Genomic DNA, 17,569 nt, shown 5'->3' with positions numbered 1-17,569 from the left:
ATTGAGGGGTGCCATATACCTGTTTCTGCCAAATACTGATTGAGGGGTGCTATATACCTGTTTCTGCCAAATACTGATTGAGGGGTTCAATACATCTACTTCCACAAAATACTGATTGAGGGGGCGTGGCCTGGCTGCTGACCGAGATGGCCGCATGAAAGAGGAGCTCCTGTACCGCAGCGACATTTACACAGCAGGTCCTGCTCTAAAATCTATTGGGTGGAAGATTTATTTGCCTCCTGTCTTCCCTACTGTCCCCTGCTACTATGGGGAAATCTAGGAGGTCCCTACCCAAGCTCCAATACGGGTCTGTGGACTCCTTCTTCACCAGAGGCAGAGAGAAAGATGGCGCCGGCCTCATCACTGAATCCCCACCAGCTTCTCCTCTCAGCGCTCCATCGTCTGCACCTGTGGCCCGCTCTCCGTCCCCACCGGACCATCTGGGACTCACTTACTTCCTCCATGGATCTCAGCCGTCCCTTCCTCCGACCGCTGCCGACATAGCAGATCCCGCACATGCGGGTCAAAATGGCGCCCGATCTCCCACAGACAGTGCTGACCTCCTCACATGGCCGCAACTCAGTGCCTCCCACCAATTAACCCTGGGTCCCTCCGATTCCTCTGGAAAACAGGTCAGTGACTTTCCCAGCAAACCATACACCGCTGGTCAGTCTAATGACCCTTTTCACAGGCTCCCTACCTCTGATAAAATAGTCACTGAAGACACTCTTAAAGCAATGCTGTTGGCCCTGAAATTCTCCCTCAATACAGATATGGAGAAACTGCTTAACCCTATACTTACAAGGATGCAGTCAGCCGAAGGCAAAATTAGTCATATTGAAACAAAAATTAGTGAATTTGCGTCATCCCAAAATTAGATCATAGACGCATATAATGACATGGCTGACCAGCTTGAGGCCATCAATTTAAAATTGGCAGATATGGAGGATCGCTCTAGGCGAAATAACATAAAGTTTAGAGGCATTCCTGAAGAGGTGGCCCCTGAGGAACTGCAACCATACTTAAAAGGCCTCATGAAAATGCTCCTGCCGCAGATCCCAGTACCTGACATGATTATCGATCGGGCCCACAGAATACCAAAACCCCCTCACTTGGGGTCACACATCCCGCGTGATATCCTTGCGCGGATCCATTTCTTTCACACCAAGGAAGCTATGATGTCAGCCGCACGAAAGAAGCAACCGCTTCCTGCTCCTTACCAGAAGATCAAGCTCTTCACTGATCTATCAAGATTCACGCTTTGACGGCGCAGAGAGCTAATGCCTATTACTACTGCTCTCCAAGATAATGGTGTCCCTTATAAGTGGGGCTACCCCCTGAAATTGCTCATCCGTAGAAACGGACAAATTCAAGCAATCAAAAACCTTGATGAAGGAAAACAACTCCTCCAACTTTGGGGTATCCCTCTCTCCTCAAAATCCACTGGGAGTGATCCCCCTGCTTTGCATACATCTCATCCATCCTCTCCAGCAACCTGAGAGTAAACTCTCCTCCTGTCTACATCATTCCTACATGGGACGGACTACCTGAGATCATTATGCTCCACCTGATGGTAGAACTGCTGAATGATATGATTTCCACTACTGGGCCACTTTCCTGCAGCTCTCAAGGAACCGGTGCGATCTCCTGCCTGCTTCCACTTGTCCTTTTACCTCGTTGGCCCTGGCGTTGGACTTTCGCCCCTAATCCACCTGGGTGACGAGAATTGTTGCCTTAAATATCTTGGCTTTCCCTCTCTGTTTTAGCTGTCCCTCTTTCTTCTCTCTGCTTTAACCTTACCTCTCCTCTTTTCCCCTGTGTATGTGATATCTGTCCAGTAGTTTCAAGGAACAACCCGCCTGATATTGTATATTTGCGATATATTGATCTAACGTTGCATCTCCATTGTTCTCCTGACTTGTAGGTTGTCTCTTTCATAGAGTGATGGGTCTCAAGATTATGAGCCTTAATGTCAAAGGCCTCAACTGCCCCCAGAAGCGAGCGTATCTCTGGTCTGAAGCTTTAACTTCCCATGCTGATGTGCTGTGTGTGCAGGAATCCCACTTACTCCAGGCCGACGCTTTTTGAATCCACCACCGAACATATTCCATTCACACTTCTCCAGGAAAAGAAGAGGTACTTTCATAGCAGTTAAAAACACAGTAGCGTTTACCCCAATTACCTCCAAAATGGCCCCTTCTGGCCGTTATGTCATACTAGTTTGCTCCATAAACAATGTAGTGTACACTCTAGTCAATGTATACGCCCCTAATTCACACCAATTAGCATTTTTACATAAAGTAATGCGACAAGTTAACTCACTTAAGCAAGGTAAATTGATTCTTTGTGGGGACTTTAATTCTGTCCTCCAAACTGCCCTTGATTCTACCTCCTCTTCCCGTAGAGCGGACACAGGAATAGACTCTTTTTTACAGTCAGAGGGATTGACTGATGTATGGAGAGCCCAACACAGTATGGAGAGAGATTATACCTTTTTCTCCGCTCCACATCTCTCATATTCCCGGATAGACTTATTCTTGGTTGACCACACCTCTCTACTCCATACCCTCTCCACGGATATAGGCCTAATAAAATGGTCTGACCTTGCCCCCATCACGATCACTTTAGATGAACAATTTCAATCTCATAGGGCTCCAGTGTGGAGAAACAACACTTTTCTCTTTAACAACCCTAAACACACTGCGGAACTATCTGCCCACCTTCGCGAGTTCTTTCAATTTAACGTTGGCTCCGTCTCAAATAATTTTATATTATGGGAAGCCCATAAGGCTTTTATGAGGGGTTCCCTGATTAAATTAAACATTAACTTAAAGAAGCAAAGAGAGAGGGAAATAACGTTGACCTTGAGAGAAATCGCTGATCTGGAGAGTATTAATAAAACCTCCCCTACATCACAGGGCTCTAACTCCCTCCGAATTGCGCGAAATAAACTGAGTGCTTTGCTCCTTCAAAACTACAACATGTCCCTCCTTAGAATGAAATCCAAATTCTATTCCCAAGGAAATAAAGCGGGTCGTCTCCTAGCCCAGCAGCTTAAAAAGCAACAGTCCAAATCGAAAATCCCGTATTTGCTCCACCCGGTTGCTAAAGCAAAATTGCTGGACCCAAGAGACATCGCTAATCAATTTAAACTATATTACCAATCCCTATATAACTTAATAGATCACACCTTACTTCCACAGAACTATCCGGCTCTAGTGGACGAATTTCTCTCCAAAGCTTCTCTGCCCGTCCTTAATGATACACAGCTCCAGTCCCTTAATGCCCCTATCTCCTCTCAGGAACTGATTAAAGTAATCTCGTCGCTGCCGCTGGGAAAGTCTCCAGGCCCTGACGGCTTGTTAAATGAATACTTTCGTCACTTCCTGCCTGATCTCCTTCCCCACCTATTAAAACTTTTCAACCGCGTCATGGAAGGCAACCCCTTCCCTGCAGATACGCTCGAGGCACTAGTAGTCACTATACCCAAGCCAGGTAAGACATCTGACACACCCCAAAATTTTAGTCCGATCTCATTGTTAAATTCTGATATCAAACTTTTTGCCAAGCTCATTGCAAGCAGACTCTTTCCTTTGCTCCCTTCCCTGATCCACTCAGACCAGACCGGCTTTGTGGCAGGTAGACAGGCTTCTGACAACACCAGGCGCATTGTAGACTTGGTCAATTTTGCAGAAGTGCATACCCTTCCTATGCTTGTAGTGACCCTGGACGCTGAAAAGGCGTTTGATCGCTTACACTGGGATTACGCTTTTTCTACTCTCAAATGGATGGGTTTTTCGGGACAGATAATCAGTGCTATTAACAGCCTGTACTCCCATCCATCGGCAAAAGTGTGGATCAATGGAATCCTTTCGGACCCCTTCATAATAACGAATGGATCAAGACAGGGATGTCCCCTATCCCCGCTCCTATTTATCCTTGCGCTAGAGCCATTGGCACAACATATTAGAGCCTTGCCCACCATTTCTGGAATTGTGGTTGGCAACAGATCCCATACTATTACCCTATACGTAGACGACATCATACTCACTCTGACAAATCCCTTACAATCCCTTACAGCCGCACTCGATGTAATCTCTCATTATGGATCCCTTTCATATTACAAGATTAACGGTTCAAAATCGCAGGCCCTTCCTGTAAACATTTCGCCCTCTGATCTAGCCACATTAAAAGCCTCTTATAACCTCGACTGCCAGTGTTCGGAGATTTCTTATTTAGGAGTTAAGATCACCTCGCCCTGCTCTCTACTTTACACGCAGAACTACATTCCTATTCTAACCACCATGTCCACGGACTTCGCGAGCTTCTCTATGCAGATGGTCTCCTGGGTGGGTAGGATAGCATCTTTCCAGATGATGACCTTACCGAAAATTATTTATATCTTTCGGGCCCTGCCAATCCCGATCCCTGCCGCATTCTTTCAAAGAGCTCAAGCTCTGCTGGGCAAATATATCTGGGGGAACTCTAAACCTAGAGTGGCTCGAGAACTCCTGACCAGAAGGAAACGCGCCGCCGGGGCGGGTCTCCCTGACATTAAAGATTATTTTGTAGCGATAGTCCTTTCCTTTACTAGGGAATGGTGGTCGTCTGATAACGGAAAAGCGTGGCAGCAGATTGAATTTCATGCACTGAAACAAGTTCCTGTTAGAGATTACCTGATTCATCTGTTGTGGGGCCCTGCCTCCCCGGCGCATCCTTTCCTTACAATAGCACATGTTGGTACCCTTTGGACCAACATTCATAACACATCGAAAGATACGTCTACTCATTTGTTTAAAATCGCTTCCACTCGCGCGATTGAACTGGCTATACGCGACTTCAACTTAGCGTCATGGCGAGATAGAGGGATTGACACTATTTCCCAAATGATAGAAGACCATTCCCTTCTTCCTTTTACCACTCTTCAAAGTGCTTTCGCTCTACCTCATTCTGAATTCTATACATATCTGAGACTCCGACACTTCCTTTCAAAGATCTTACAATTCCCCCCCAGGTCAACTCGTCCATCTTGCGACTATTTCAATTCCCCTCCCTATGCAAGCGACATTCCACGAGACACCTGTATGATCTACTGGGGGATAAAGCTACCTTCATTAAATCTCCTCCCATCCATAGATGGGAAAAGGAACTAAATAAGACCTTCCCTGATGAATCCTGGACTGTAGCCATAGGATTTATCGTGTCAAATTTTAAATGTGTCACTCATTATGAAGCAGGTCTAAAAACCATTCTCCACTGGTACTTTACCCCCCAGAGACTTCATATAATTTACCCTTCCACTTCCCCTTATTGTTGGAGGGGTTGTGGCAGAGGTGGATCCTTGCTCCATATTCTTTGGACCTGCCCCATCCTCACTGAGTACTGGAAAAACATCTTCCAACTTGTATCTACCCTAATAGACCGCAGGGTGGACCCTTGCCCAGAGTTAGCCTTGCTTTTTCTAGATATTAATGAGATCCCTCCTCCCCATAGGCACATCGCTGGCCATATTCTGCTCAGCGCTAAACTGGTCATTACCAGACATTGGAAAAACTCGGCCCCTCCCTCTGTTTCCGAAGTCATACAAGAGATTAACCAGACTTGCAGATACGAACACTCCTTACCCTCATCAATTATTCCTATCAAATTCAGACAGGCGGCCTGGAGTGGGTGGACCCATAGCACTTTCTACTCCTCCTAATGTATGTTACCCTGGCTGTCCGTTGAGACGACGAGGATGCAACTAGAAGGTCCCCAAGTCTTCTCCCCCTCGTCTTTTCCCCTTCCTCTTCCTTTCTTCTGCTCTCACTTCCTTCTTCCTAGGTGTCACTGTACCTATTTTGTTCTGTGGCCTTGCACAGCTCCTGGTTACTATTCGACTCGTTCGTCGGTCACCAAATTAGTGACTGCTTTGTTCTGTTTTATTGTTTGAAACCGCTTCACGACTGCGCTAGGTAAGCAGCATCTATGTAGATGCCCTAGTGCTACACCTGCTTTATAATTAGCATGTACCACCACTGAGTCCAATATGTTTGTTGTACCATTAGCTCACGCTATTAGTAAAATTGTGGCTGCGCCCACTGTACTGGCAACTTTATTCGTATATATTCATATATATCATGTGGCTGCGTCCACACTTAGTTGCTTCTTTATCTTTTGTTTCATAGTGCTGATAAAAAAAAAAACTATTGAAACTAAAATACTGATTGAGGGGTGCTATATACCTGTTTTCCGCCAAATACTGATTGAGGGGTGCTATATACCTTCTTTCACTAAATACTGATTGAGGGGTGCTATTGCTATATTCCTTCTTCCACCAAATCCTGATTGAGGGGTGCAATACACCTACTTCCACAAAATACGGATTGAGGGGTGCCATATACCTGTTTCCGCCAAATACTGATTAAGGGGTGCTATATACCTGTTTCCGCCAAATACTGATTGAGGGGTGCCATATACCTGTTTCCGCCAAATACTGATTGAGGGGTGCTATATACATGTTTCCGCCAAATACTGATTGAGGGGTGCCATATACCTGTTTCCTCCAAAATCTGATTGAAGGCTGCAATATACCTTCTTCCACAAATACTGCTCTTCTCTACGGACTTAGGCAAAGGGTCATTTAGAAAATGACAGGCAGAGGAAGAGGCAGACCATTCCGCAGGGATGGTAGGGGTCGGGCAGGCGCACCAGGCCGGAGCCTAAGTAGGAAGTTGGAGAAGGCGCATGCAATAACTTCAAAGAATGCACCAGAGTTGGTTGAGTGGCTCATTTAGCCTTCCGCTTCTGCACCCTCCTCATCCTCTGTATCTGCACCCTCACTCTCTGCTGTGTGCACCCCCAAATACACCACCACCACCACCACCACCATAGCCCCTCCACTCGATTCAGAGGAATTATTTTCCCATCCACTCCCAGACCTTACCAATGCGCAGCCATTCTTGGTATCGGATCAGGAAGAGGAGGTAGCAACGGCTGCCACCCAGTGGTCTGACGACAGTACCCAGATTGGCCCAAGGAGGGTGGCCCCCGCTGTTACTGCCTACTCCGAGATCTCTAATGTCAGTGGTGGTGAAAGTGACGATGATGACCTGTCGATGGACGTCACGTTGGTACCCACAAGAGAGGAAGAGGAGGGGAGTTCAGAGGGAGAGACGGAGCAACAGATAGGGAGGAGAAGCAAGCAGAACTCAGTGCACAGGAGGCAAAAAGCAGACTGCAAATGTATCTGGAGCGAGCCATCCACCATGCGCGGTCACATCTGGCACTCCCAGGACGCCGGCACATGGCTCCACAGTGTGGGCTTTTTTCAACGTGTCAGCTGCTGACAATAGTGTTGCCATCTGCAGCCTGTGCTGTCAACGCATAAGTCGCGGTAAGCCCAACACTCACCTAAGGACGACCGTCTTAAGAAGGCACCTGGCCTCCCATCACCGAGCCCAGTGGGAGAAATGCCATCAGAGCACACAAAGCCACACTCCCGGCGCTCCACGTCCTTCCTCTTCTCCTTCTCCTCTCTCCTCCCATTTGTCCTCTACTCCACCTTCCACCGTGCAGTTGTCGCGTTCATCTGGCAGAAGGCAGGCTTCCATGGCCCACATTTTTGAGTGTAAAAAAATGATGACGCCCGATAATCCTCTTGCCCAACGGCTGACCGCTGGCTTGTCGGAACTGCTAGCCCGCCAACTACTGCCATATAAATTTGTGGACTCGGAGGCCTTTACAAAATTTGTGGCCATTGGCACACCGCAATGGAAGGTGCCCGGAAGGAATTATTTCTCCCTGAAGGGCATCCCTGAACTATATGGCCACGTTCAGAGGCAAGTTAATATATATCTGGCACACAGTGTCGGTGCCAAGATACATCTGACCACAGACACGTGGTCTAGCAAACTTGGGGAGGGAAGGTACATAACTTTTACTGCCCACTGGGTGAACCTTCTGACGGCTGTCAAGCATGTAACCCGTGGCACCCGCAACGGATTGCATGCAGGCCTGCCACTTCTACTCCTAGTCCTACTCCATCCTCCATCTCCTCCTCAGCTGACTCCTCCTTTTCCACTGCTACTGCCTCTTCTGCTGCACCCCCCAAGCTCCCCAGAACCTATTCGACGTGCCAGGTGAGAAGTTGCCATGCTGTGCTGCGGCTGTTGTGCCTGGAAGCCAAGAGCCAAAACAGTCCTGCTAAGTCAGTGGCTAACCCCGCTCAATTTGACAGTTGGTAAAGTGGTGTGCGACAACAGTGCCAATCTGCTGAGCGTGCTGAAACAGGGCAAAATGACACACGTGCCGTGCATGGCACACGTCCTGAACTTAGTTGTGTAGCAGTTTGTTGCCAAATACCACGGGGTCCAGGACGTCTTGTGGCAGGCCATTTTAGAAGATCTTACATGTCCATGGCTCGCCTTGCTGACGTTCAGCGGGGACACCACTTGCTCATCAGACGTTTGATTTGTGACTGCCCGACACACTGGAACTCCACCTTGTATATGCTTGATAGGCTGCTCCAGCAGAAACGTGCCATTAACGACTACCTGTACGAACTCTGCAGCAGGACAGGTTCTGGGAAGCTTGGTTTCTTTTCACCGCACCAGTGGCTGTTCATGCGTGATGCATGCAGACTTCTGCGGCCATTTGATGAGATCACCAAACTGGTCAGTCGCAGCCAGGGCACCATCAGTGACATCGTACCTTACGCCTACTTTATGGAGCATGCATTGTGTTGCAGGAGCAGGAGCTGGAGAATGAGAAAGTCGCAATGCTGAATGAATTCCCAGTGGGGGCAAATCCATCTGAGACAAGTCAGCAGGAGTCTGAAGGGGAGTCAGAGGAGGATGGTGGCTGGGGGGAGGAGGAGAAGGAGGAGGAGGAGCAAGAATAGTAGGATTTAAACTTTTCGGGGATCTCTGGTGTTGTCCATGGCTGGGGGGAGGAGACGAGGATGACATTGTCCTCCTCGATGAGCAGGAACCAGGGCGCTCCACCGCTTCCAATTTAGTGCAAATGGAGGCCTTCATGCTCCAGTGTTTGAAGAGGGACCCCCATATATGAGGGACCCCCATATAAAAAGCATAAAATCAAGGACCTGTACTGGGTGGCAACGTACTTAGACCCCCGTTACAAACACAAAATGGCGAACATGTTACCATGCTGCAATCCTACCGTGCCTGCAAAACGAGGGCGGTTTGAAGATGTGTTGGTCACTTCGGATATGAGATCATTCTTGCAGCCAACCCATCGACAGCCGCCCTCTGGATCCAGCCTCAGGGAACCCCTAGACCGACAGGTGTCAGACTACATTGGGTTAACAGCTGATGTGGACGCTCTGAGAAGTGTGGAACCCCTTGAATTCTGGGTGTGCAGACTTGACCTGTGGCCAGAGCTGGCACAATTTACCATGGAATTCTTGGCTTGCCCCTCATCGAGTGTCCTGTCCGAAAGGACGTTCAGCGCAACAGGGGGGATCGTGAAAGTGCACTCGCCTAGCTCACGACAGTGTGGACTACCTCACATTTCTAAAAATGAATGAGGCATGGATCTCGGAGGAATTCAACACCTATGATGACCACGTGTAATTGAATTTCCTCATGCCAGTCCACACATATCTACCACCACCCAGAACAAAGAATGGTCCTTGCTTTATGTTTATTCAGCAGCATAAAAGGCCTTTTATGTCAGGTGAATGCCTAATTTTTGTTGCCTGAATTGGCCGACAGTTAAACTTTTATCCTGTGACCGCCTAATGTCCCTCCAGCCACAGAATCCAAAGTTCTTTACTGTCAGGTGAATGCCTATTACTAGCTAATTTTTGGGGCCTGTACTGGCAGACAGTTACATTTTTATCCTGTGACCGCCTAATGTACCTCCAGCCACAGAATCCTACAAAGTTCTTTGCTGTCAGGTGAATGTCTATTGGCTAATTTTTGGGGCCTGTACTGGCCGACAGTTACATTTTTATCCTGTGACCGCCCAATGTACCTCCATTTACCTGCTGTTATGTATCGGCCTTATACTACAGCTTTACCATTTACCTGCTGCTGTCAGAGGTGTTTAAGTTTATTTTAGGTGTTGCCCCGGTCTGGTAGTGGACTATTCCTGGGAACACATTCCTGCTAAGAAACTGCTGCTGTCTGTTGCTGCTGAGTTTTATGGAGTTATGTGTAGGCCTTATACTCAACCGTTACCTTTACCTGCTGATGCTGCTGTCTTTCCTCATCCTGATGAGTTTGCCCTGGCCTTACTATAACCTTATCTTTTAAAATTACACCAAAACATAACAATATTTAAAAAACGAAAGCACACGTTATAAACAAAAAAAATATTTATGAAGAATTTTACAAAAATAGCATGCCTTTATGGCAATTTTTTAAGGTGGTCCAGCAGGTCTAGCACCTCCTGAATCCCAGTGCGGTGCTGCTCATCCAACTTTTGCACCCTGTGCACAAATGTCTTGCACTGCAGCTCCTTAATGTTTAGCTCCTGCTGATCCCGGAGCTCCTTGATTGCTTTTTGGTGCTCCTGCTGCAGCTTTTTTATTTTCACATTTATTTTCTTAATTACTGTTAGGATAAAAAAAAAAATCAGATTAAGAGAAAATGAGTGCATTGTGTGGAGTATTTTTTTATGTTGTCCCCTCATTGTTGGCCCTTTTAATGTTTATGTACATGTTATAGATACATAATCATATTGCTGTGTGCACATATTTACCCTCCTGGCGGGGGCTGGTGCTTTCCTCCTCCTCATCCTGAGCTAGTGCGGTGCTGGAGGGTTCCGCAGTTTCCGCCTCCATCTCCACCACTTCGCCAACCTCTGGTGGGGGTGGCGCATCCACATGATGGGAGGGTCTGGTCTCCTCTCCCTCCTTCTCCTCCGCGGAGACCTCCACCACCTCCAAATCCTCGGTGGAAGGGCTGCGGCGGACTGAGGGAATGGGAGCATCTGTAATCACACAATGTTCAGAATTTAGACAAACTGAGAAATCATAACAACTTTAAATATCCAGAAATTACAATATGGAGGGATCTGCATGGGATTAGGATTATCCCAATGGGGGCTTAGGCTGGTTTTGGCGGTAAATTACCTACAAAAACAAGTGGTAAAGATGGCTAAAAATGGCCTGTTACTAAGTAGGATGAGGTAGCAGGGGATTGGTTAGGAAGGTGTCCTATAGTGTACTGTTGCTGGGTTATTGAAGTTTAGGGGACCCCAGCAACAAATAGGACATTGGATAAGGGGTTATTGGGTGGTGTTATGGTGGGAATATAATTGCAGTGGCTGCCAGCGTTATGCTGTTTTTCAAGCCGCATTTTGAAGATCTGCTTACCACCCGCCCTCCCTGTTGATTTTTTTATCACGATCACTTTATTAGAAGGAGGGGTAAAGTCGCTTGCCGATCGGTGGCGAGTGGACTAGATGTTTTTATAGTATTTTTTCAAAGCTTATGGCTGGTCTATTCAGTGTTTAATATGTCTTATGGAATTTATTCATTTGTTTAACTATTATTTAATAACGTTGGCCATGGCCTAATTTATCCATTTATTTCATGTGTCCATGTTTCTTATTTTATTGAGGTTAAGTTACTAGGGTGTATATATATATATATATATATATATATATATATATAAAATCTATAATCCCATGCAAATTAAGTGGGGGATGTATGAAATCAGCCGGCTACATCATAAAAATCTACCTCGCTGTGTGTATAAATATATATATACAGTATATACTCATGGCGAGGTAGAGATGTATGATGTAACCTGCTGATTTGCTACGTGTCACACTAGGTACTAAGTAATCATTTGTAAAGGGATGAAATACTTACTTGCATAACTGTATATATACATTACAGTGTGTTGGCGAGAGATACAAAAATAATGTACGCATTGTACCTGGGCATGTTCGATCTCAGATCTCTCTGATCCGCTCTGGATTCCTCCGCTTTAAATTGGACCAATTTTTATAAGGGCCATTCTGTGGTGCTTAACTTTGAACTTCTGCAACAGCTTGTCGCCTAGTTCACGGACTATCCCCTGTTTTTCAGCATGGGCCTGGGTTAGATGATATCCTCGCCCCAACATGCACTGCAAGATAAAGATGCAATCATATAATCCCAATTTTTTTAAATACTAGTATTGAAAATAATGTCCTCAACAAAACAGAAAATAGTATTTAAGTCTTTGAAGGAGAAATATTAGATTTACTGTTAGGCCCCTTTCACACGGGCGAGTATTCCGCGCGGATGCGATGCGTGAGGTGAACGCATTGCATCCGCACTGAATACCGACCCATTATTTTCTATGGGGCTGTTCAGATGAGCGGTGATTTTCACGCATCACTTATGCGTTGCGTGAAAATCGCAGCATGCTCTATATTCTGCATTTTTCACGCAACGCAGGCCCCATAGAAGTGAATGGGGTTGCGTGAAAATCGCAAGCATCCGCAAGCAAGTGCGCATTCGGTGCGATTTTCACGCATGGTTGCTAGGTGACAGTCTATTCACTGTATTATTTTCCCTTATAACATGGTTATAAGGGAAAATAATAGCATTCTGAATACAGAATGCATAGTAAAACAGCGCTGGAGGGGTTAAAAATAAAATAAAAAATTAACTCACCTTCTCCTCTTGTTCGCGTAGTTCCCGGTCTTTACTTCTTTAATGATGAGTTGTGGGCTAAAGGACCTTTGGTGACGTCAGATCACATGCTCCAACCACATGGTCCATCACCGTGGTGATGTACCATGTGATTGGAGCATGTGATCTGACGTCACCAAAGGTCCTTTAGCCCACAACTCATCATTAAAGAAGTAAAGACCGGGAACTACGCGAACAAGAGGAGAAGGTGAGTTAATTTTTTTATTTTTTTTTAACCCTCAATTGATCACCTACTAAGCATTCTGTATTCAGAATGCTATTATTTTCCCTTATAACCATGTTATAAGGGAAAATAATACAATCTACAGAACACCGATCCCAAGCCCGAACTTCTGTGAAGAAGTTCGGGTTTGGGTACCAAACATGCGTGATTTTTCTCACGCGAGTGCAAAACGCATTACAATGTTTTGCACTCGCGCGGAAAAATCGCTGGTGTTCCCGCAACGCACCCGCACATTTTCCCGCAACGCCCGTGTGAAAGAGGCCTTATGGTTAGAAGATCGGATTGTATTGCGATTGTATGTGTGTGGGGTCTGAGTGAGCAATCAGATATTGTCCAGCTGAGTAGAGATGTACCTGTTTAGTGAAGGGACGGTAAGGTATGGGGTGTAAAGCTGGTTCTCCTCCCTGTGGAGCACCCTCGGTAAGGTATGGGGTGTAAAGCTGGTTCTCCTCCCCGTGGAGTACCCTGGGTAACTCTAAATGAACCAGCAAATACTGGCGATCTGACAAATAAAGCTTCTCCTGAGTCCTGACCAACAGGACACAAACTATAATCTATACACTAATCTATATGTGTGTGTGTGTGGTATATAGTGTGCGGCAGGAAAATGGATGTGCAATGTGCATGTGAGAGATATTTCTCTGCTGTCCATACATACATGCTACAGACATAGTGCTGTGATGTTACAACAATAATTAGCGCACCAATCACTAATATCTACTGAGACCTTATAAAATGTGAAGTTCTGTGTACTGTGAAAAAAAGATTGCATCATTAGGGATTTTCACAATGGCGCATTTTGCATATAAAGCGATTGTTCTGACATGCATGTGAAATGTAATCAAATACACTGCTTTAATATCAAATTACTTACAGTGATCAGGAGTTCTTCCTCAACGTCGCGAAAATTGCTGCCATCTTTTCTGATTGCATCCAACTTCGGGTCAGTGGAAACCAGTTGCTGCAGTAGGCCACGCCTATTTTGCCAATGCGCATACGCGGAAATTACATTGCCGATATAATTTCGCCGATATCATTTCGCAATGAAAAAAATAATGAATGGAGATTGCAAATTCACATAATACATCTGGTATGTCACTGTCCATGTTGTGGGACGATTTGTGCACTTCTAATAAGTATTTGATGGCTGCAAATATGACCTGAATGTTTTTCAGGTTTGCCTGATATAAAAGTGAATCGGGCCCGCCGTGAACTTGCGGTTCGCAAACATTTGATCACGTTTGTGCGATTGCATCGCGAATCGTCGCGGCCGATGTTCGTCCATCACTAGCGACATAATTAGCAGAGCGTGGACTTTGTGGCGGCAGCGCTGGTATCAATTAACTCTTTATAGTAAGATACTTTTAAGATAGTTATCTCTAATAGCAAGGACAACAAAATCCAAACTAGCCCCTTACATCATTAAAACATTACATTTTAATAACCTTCATTATGTGGCCAAATTGTGCATCCTGAAATAGCTGTTTCTGGTTGTCAGAAACATTATTATAGACGCAGCTGTGAGAGACTAAGCACCATATTTGTTTAGTTTAAGCATCAAGGTGTGTTAAATACCCTGTAAACAGTAATTAACACTGGATTATGTAATGCATTAATTATTTAGTAATTAATGTAATTAACTAATTAATGCAACATCAGGGCAAGGTGATTTGCAGATAGCGCTCTAAGATTTGTCAGATAAATACATCTCTAATGGCTAAACCTGTCTGTGGATAAAGGAGGAGAAATTAAATAACTCCTGTGCTACACACAATGCAGGCAGGGACACACACTGCATTAGATTTTTAGGCTTTCTAAATAAGACAATCATATAAAGAAATGCTTATACAAAAGCCTGCATAAAATAAACATAGAGGGTAAAGTATTTGCATATGACTATTAAAAAATTCAATGGAATGTATTTAAAAAATTTCTGTTTTTATTAATTTAATGTACTGTAAGTACAACTTGCTACATATTGTCCATACACTAAAATAGTCTTCCAGAAGAGATGATGTACAGCCTTATATATCCCCATATATAACATAGTTACAGTGATCTGCATACAAAGACTGTATAGTGTTGCTATCCATCCTTATCAGCTTTCAGCTATACAACAGAGCTTTAAAAAAAAAAATTGGCCACCATCTAATAATAATGAGATGACTTGGCCGATTTGCCAAACTTCGACAAGAAATTTGATTTGTTCTGAATTTATTAGTCACAAACCATGATAAAATAGATACAGCCAGGCGACTCCGACTAATCATATTCAGCCCACTTGGCAAAATCTCAGTGTGACGGCTTGGAAGTTAAACTGCTGGGAGAGTGTATCTCCGTGTGCATTACATTCTAGTACACAATTTGTGGGGGGAAGGTACTGTCTCTCCTTGGGGAGAGAGTGCCTTAGTCGGCATGAGGGGACTTATAGGCCATGCATGCTCCTCTGGAATTCTGGAAAGAAAGGGATGCAAATGAGCTCTTAACAAGCTCTGCCTCTAATGCCACCCAATATACACCACCTATCCTATAAGTCAATGTTTGACCCTTCAAATAGGCCTTAAGACATTACTCGTATATTAGATAAGCCAGCACCTGCTCTGTAGACAGCTGTTTTGGGGTGATTGCTCCTCATTAGAGATTGACAAACATCGGCCGGGACGGTTAACGAACGCAATCAAATGTTCGCAAACGGCAAGTTCGTGGCGGGCACCATTCACTTTAATGGCAGGCGAACCTGGAAAACCTTCAGGTCATATTTGCAGTCACCAAATACTTACTAGAAGTGCACATATAGTCCCACAACATGGACAGTGACATACTAGAGGGGGATCAATGACAAAAATTCCCACAAAAAATATAAATTTTAATCAGGGGCCATTTTTATGCTTCTTAAAAAGGAAATTCTCCAAAATGCGCCCTGCTGGAGCCTAGAAAAGCTTTATTTTAGGCCACTGGAGTACAGGCCCCAAACATTAGGCATTCACCGGACAGAAAAGATCAAGTGATTATGTGGCTGGAGTTATATTAGACGGTCAGTGGATAACATTTTTACTGCAGGCAAGTGCAGTATAGGCCCAAACATTAGGCATTCACCGTACAGAAAAGAACAAGTGATTATGTGGCTGGAGGTACATTAGGCGGTCACCGTGTAACAATTTTACTGTTAACCAGTTAGATTACAGGCCCCATAAATTATGCATTCACCGTACAGAAAAGATCAAGTAATTATGTGGCTGGAGGAATATTAGACAGTCATTGGATATCAATTTTACTGCAGGCCAGTGGAATACAGGCCCTAAAATTAGGCATTCACTGGACAGAAAAGATCAAGTGATTATGTGGCTGGAGATATATTAGACGGTCATTGGATAACAATTTTACAGTGTGTTGGCGAGAGACGCAAAAATAATGTACGCATTGTACCTGGGCATGTTCGATCTCAGATCTCTCTGATCCGCTCTGGATTCCTCCGCTTTAAATCGGACCAATTTTTATAAGGGCCATTCTGTGGTGCTTAACTTTGAACTTCTGCAACAGCTTGTCGCCTAGTTCACGGACTATCCCCTGTTTTTCAGCATGGGCCTGGGTCAGATGATATCCTCGCCCCAACATGCACTGCAAGATAAAGATGCAATCATATAATCCCAATTTTTTTAAATACTAGTATTACAGTGATCTGCATACAAAGACTGTATAGTGTTGCTATGCATCCTTATCAACTTTCAGCTATACAACAGAGCTTTCAAAAAGAAATTTGGCCACCATCTAATAATAATGAGATGACTTGGCCGATTTGCCGAACTTCGACAAGAAATTTGATTTGTTCTGAATTTATTAGTCACAAACCATGATAAAATAGATACAGCCAGGCGACTCCGACTAATCATATTCAGCCCACTTGGCAAAATCTCAGTGTGAAGGCTTGGAAGTTAAACTGCTGGGAGAGTGTATCTCTGTGTGCATTACATTCTAGTACCCAATTTGTGGGGGGAAGGTACTGTCTCTCCTTGGGGAGAGAGTGCCTTAGTCGGCATGAGGAGACTTATAGGCCATGCATGCTCCTCTGGAATTCTGGAAAGAAAGGGATGCAAATGAGCTCTTAACAAGCTCTGCCTCTAATGCCACCCAATATACAGCAGCTATCCTATAAGTCAATGTTTGACCCTTCAAATAGGCCTTAAGACATGACTCGTATATTAGATAAGCCAGCACCTCCTCTGCAGACAGCTGTTTTGGGGTTATTGCTAAGTGATTATGTGGCTGGGGTTATATTAGACGGTCAGTGGATAACATTTTTACTGCAGGCAAGTGCAGTATAGGCCCCAAACATTAGGCATTCACCGTACAGAAAAGAACAAGTGATTATGTGGCTGGAGGTACATTAGGCGGTCACCGTGTAACAATTTTTTTACTGTTGGCCAGTTAGATTACAGGCCCCAAAAATTATGCATTCACTGTACAGAAAAGATCAAGTAATTATGTGGCTGGAGGAATATTAGACAGCCATTGGATGTCAATTTTACTTCAGGCCAGTGGAATACAGGCCCTAAAATTAGGCATTCACTGGACAGAAAAGAGCAAGTGATTATGTGGCTGGAGGTATATTAGACGGTCATTGGATAACAATTTTACTGCAGGCCAATGGAGTACAGGCCCCAAACATTAGGCATTTACCGTACAGAAAAGAT

This window comes from Bufo bufo, chromosome 3 (genome assembly GCF_905171765.1).
Source record: "Bufo bufo chromosome 3, aBufBuf1.1, whole genome shotgun sequence".
Taxonomy (NCBI): Eukaryota; Metazoa; Chordata; class Amphibia; order Anura; family Bufonidae; genus Bufo; species Bufo bufo.
The sequence above is the reverse complement of the archived record's forward strand: the minus strand, read 5'-3'. Positions refer to the sequence as shown.